The following is a 4,978-nucleotide window of genomic DNA, read 5'->3' as shown; positions in this document are numbered from 1 at the left end:
GTGTCAGATTTTTCTGTAATCTGAAATCCCTGATGAAGACAAACACTTGACAAACTCACCTGTTGGTGTCACTGAGGACACAGTTGAGTAGTGAGCCTCGATCTTCACACCTGCTCTATAAACATACTGGCAGGTGTATCTTCTGCTGTGTTCAGTCTGAAGTTTCACAATCAGAAAAGAAACACAGTTTGTCTGTCCTCCATACTTGAAACCATCACCTTCACCAACCAGCTCAGCTCCCGTCTCATTCACCCAGCGGAGACTCCTGGGTTCACACTGTCCTTTGTATTTGAACATGGAGCAACTTAATGTCACTTCTCCATCTTTATTTGGATCTGTGTCTGTAGATGACGGTGAAACTAGAAGATAACAAGTAATATCTGTTAACAGAGCAAAAAGTGGCATATCTATCTGTAGTAGAAATATCAACCTGTTATTTTGTGGTTTTGCAATCAGCAAGGATTTACAATTAGATAACTGTCAGGATAAAAACTGTAATGTTAAAACACTCACTTGTCAAAATGTTTAGAAACACATTTGTGTCCCCGTTGGAGCCTGGTGTATATCGACAGGTGTACCGACCAGCGTCCTCAGCTGTGATGGTTTTGATGATCAGAGAGCAGTCAGTGTGCAGACTCAGTCTGCCAGCTCGGGGTGAGCTCTTCTCAACTTCTCCATCACGAACATCATCCAAAGTTCCTCTTCGATCTTTGTTGTAAGACCAGTAAATACCTGAACATCTGGTCTCAGGTAATGCCACCTGATTGCAGGGTAATGAGACATCATCTCCAGGTCTCCGATAGAGATGATAGACAGTGACGACTCCTCTGATGCCTGATGTAAGAAGAAAACAATAAATGAAACATTCTAAGTAAAATATTGGAGGCCATGACGTGATGTGCAAAGTAAGGTCAACTATTTTGTTTTAAGAAGTGCATGAAACCTTTTGAGACCCAAATAAAACTAATGTTAAAATTTGCGTCATCACTTAATAAATTTTTGGATTGTTTTTCGTTCCATTCATGACAATTATTTTACTGATTTCTCTGCTGCTATGCTTTTTTTTTTATATATTTACAACCCATCTTTGATCATAGTAACACAGACTCACATTCATACTGACAGATCTTTTTAACTGTATCTCAGACATCAAGTCATGGATGCCAGTAAATTTCCTTCAGCTCAACCAGGAGAAAACTGAGGTTTTGGTTACAGGTCCAGAAGGCCAGAGAGAGGAACTTTCATCCAAACTACAAGATTTAAATATAAAATAATTGCTCAGACTGGTTTTTATCATCTTAAGAATATCGCAGAGTTGCCCATTTCTCTCCCATGCAGGCACAGATGTGCTCATGCAGCTTTTATCTCCTGTTGATTAGATTATTGTAATGCCTTGCTCTCTGCTCTTCCCAAAAAGAGTATTTCAAATCAGTTATTACATTATTACAAAAGCCAGTCACAGTCAGGGTGCTGCATTAAAAACACACCTTTTTCATCAGGCTTAGAACACATTTTGAAACTGTTTACAATAATTTGGAAAGAAGACAATAATTTAAATACAAAATTTAAAAAAAACATGAAATTGAAGAAATTACCTTCAAACTGAAGCAATAAAATGAGGAAAAGTCCCAGTGAAGCCATTTGATGTCTGACCATTTGACACTGAAGATTCTCTAATGCGGAAGTTAACAGAAGTAAAAAAAAAAACCTGTGGCATTTCCTTTTGTGGCAGAGTTTCTGAGTAAAAATAAGATATTCTTGTCACCACAGGTGTTGAAACTATCTCATTTTTACTTCAGTCAACATTGTGTAAAGTTTCTCCTCAAGTAAAAACTTAAAAATCTAATTTTATTTTAATACACAATGTATTCAGCAAGATGCTGGAAGGAGAAACACAATATGGTTGGTTAAAATTTGCGTAAACTTTTGTATTGACACCGTTCATGACTGAACTTGACCAGATTTGAGTCAAAAACAGGATCCTTTGTTTGTTTGGCTGCTCCCTTATTCCCTGATGAAAACAGAAAGTGACTGTCTTTTTGCCACACATATGATGTTCTCACACTGCAGGCAAAGACTGAGCCCAACCCCACCAGGGGGCCATGTCCAAATGTATGAAATTTATCATTGTCAGGATGATCCAACAGCTGCACTGAGAGGACGTGACATGGAGCACGATGCATTTGGATGGCAAAATCAAAAAAGCCAACTGCGTGAGTCAGAAGAAGCAATTGTACAAAGAAAGAATTAAAAATGGTCTCGTTGGCAGAAGTGGAGTGGTGAGGAAATGCAGGTGCTCATTCATGGTCATAAGACGATAAGTCACAGTTTTTGTGTTTAGCTGTTCGCTGCTAGCTGCTGCTGGGGCAGGTCCTCCGGTTTCAGTCCGCACCAACCAAATGAGCCGGATTTCTTCTTCTGCGTGTCTTGTCAGTGTTCGCTACAGGCCCTAAATGAGCAGACGTTATAATTGCAATCGCAGGACCTCAGTGTGTTTGGTCCACTCTCAAAATCGCAGAGAACAAAAGGAGGGTGAGAAAATTCTTGTCCCTGAGAGAACCTATTCAGCTAACCTGGCTAGCTAACGGATGAACAAAGTGCAGCTATGGAAATTTGGCGGTACTTAAAAACTGAACACCAGCCAGCTGAGCCTGCCAGCCAGCAGCTGCCAGAACATAAAGACCTGGACTCACAGGTGACCAGAGGCAGCCCGAGACCAGTTAGCGCTAGCCTGGCTAACACAACTGAGCTAAACCTAACTCCAAGCTGCTGCCAAAATCATCTGCACAGTCCACAGCAAAGCCACCGCCACTCCGGGGACCATCAGTGCAACCTCCGCCAGAGCCACTGCCGCTGTCCGGACCGTGGTTGATGATCAACCGGATTTAAAAACCCAGCAACAGCCAAGTGACGAAGGATGAAGTTACCCACAAGGTTTCTTCCTTTCATGATACGAAAGACAAAATTGACTGGATGTGAGGTTAGTAATGCCAGTTACAATGCTACTGAAGCCCAGAGTAGTGATTTTTTTTTTTAATCAGACAGATGACACCAAGGATATTACCACTCAGTCTCAACTTGCGCTTGTGCTGCGCTATATTGAGGCTCTGCAGTCAGGGGCAGGAAGTCATTTGTAAAGACACTAGTTCATTCTGAAGATAATAAATTGGATTTTATTTTTAGAGAAGACTTTCTGAAAATGTAGAAATACTTTGTGAATTTCAATGTGTGTAGGTTTTTCTATAATCTGAAATCCCTGAAAAAGACAAACACTTTTTCAGAGATTCAGTGTGTCGTGTGTGTGTGAGTCCTCACCTGTTAGTGACACTGAGGACACAGTTGAGTAGTGAGCCTCAATCTTCACACCTTTTCTATCAACATACTGGCAGGTGTATCTTCTGCTGTGTTCAATCTGAAGCTTCACAGTCAGATAAGAAGTACAGTTTTTCTGTCCTCCATATTTGAAACCATCACCTTCACCAATCAGCTCAGCTCCCATCTCATTCACCCAGCGGAGACTCCTGGGTTCACACTGTCTGTCGTATTTGAACAGGGAGCAACTTAATGTCACATCTTTATTTGGATCTGTGTCTGTAGATGACCTCGAAACTAGAAGATAAGAAGTAATATCTGTTTACAGAGCAAAAAGTGGCAGAACTGTCTGTAGTAGAAACATCAAACTCTAATTTTGTCTGCAGTTTTGCATTCAGCAAGAATTTACAATCAGATTACTGTCAGAAAAAAATAATGGTAAGTTAAAACACTCACTTGTCAAAATGTTCAGAAGCACCAGGGTGTCCCAGGTCGAGTTCTTCAAATATCTACAGGTGTATATACCAGCATCCTCAGCTGTGATGTTATAGATAATCAGAGAGCAATTCATGTGCAGACTCAGTCTGGCAGCTCGGGGTGAGCTCTTCTCAACTTCTCCATTACAAACATCAATAAGAGTTTTTTGGTCTTTGCTGTAAAACCAGTCAGTATATGAACATCTGGTCTCAGATAACGTGACCTCAAGACAGGGTAACAACACATCATCTCCAGGTCTCTGATAGAAATCATAATAAGCGATGTCTCCTCTGATGCCTGATGTAAAAAGAAAACAACAAAATAAACATTTTAAACTGAAATTATTTTCAATTAAAACAATGCAGACCATGACATGATGTACAAAGCAAGGTCAACTATTTTAAGTTCTAAAACTATTTTATGTTCTAAAAGTTGCACAAAATGTTTTCAGACCCCAATCAAACTAATTTCTTAAAGCTAAAGTTTGAGTCATCATTCTTAATAAAGCTTTTACTTGTTCTTCTTTCATTTTACATTTTACTGCTTTCTCTGTTGCTTTGCTAATATTTTTAACACACAGTCTCAGCCATACCTATAGATTATATAGATTCTCAAATCTGCCAAACAAGAATGTTTTTGGGCTTCTGAACTCAGCCAGTGTCCTGAGAAAAGTCCACCTCCGGGGACAAACATGCAAACTCTACATAAAACCTAACCATATTCAAACCTTTAGACAAATATATCCTGCCTTTTAGTCGGGTTATTTTCTAGATATTGTCAAAACAAATTATGGAAGTGTTTACAATGATTAGTAAAACGGAAAATATTGCAAATACGAGATTAAAAAAAATTACCTTCAACCTGAAGCAGCAAAATGAGGAAAACTCTCAGTGAAGCCATTTGATGTCTGATCATTTGACACTGAAGATTCTCTGAAGTTAACAGAAGTTTTAAGAAGGTGTGTCACTTCCCCTTTTGGTCGAGTTGTGATAAAAATGTGTGAAATTGCTCCTCTCCTCACTGGGTTGAGAGAAACATAATTTAGTTTAAAGTACATTTCCTTTATGGCAGAGTTTCTGAGTAAAAATCAGATGCACTCATCATCAGAGGTGGATGATGAGTGCTTGAGGAGAGGGAGCAACATCATGCAGGACCAGCACCATTCTGCTCACCACCTTTTCCACCTGCT

This window comes from Salarias fasciatus, chromosome 15 (assembly GCF_902148845.1).
Source record: "Salarias fasciatus chromosome 15, fSalaFa1.1, whole genome shotgun sequence".
Lineage (NCBI taxonomy): Eukaryota > Metazoa > Chordata > Actinopteri > Blenniiformes > Blenniidae > Salarias > Salarias fasciatus.
This window is presented reverse-complemented; position numbering follows the sequence as displayed.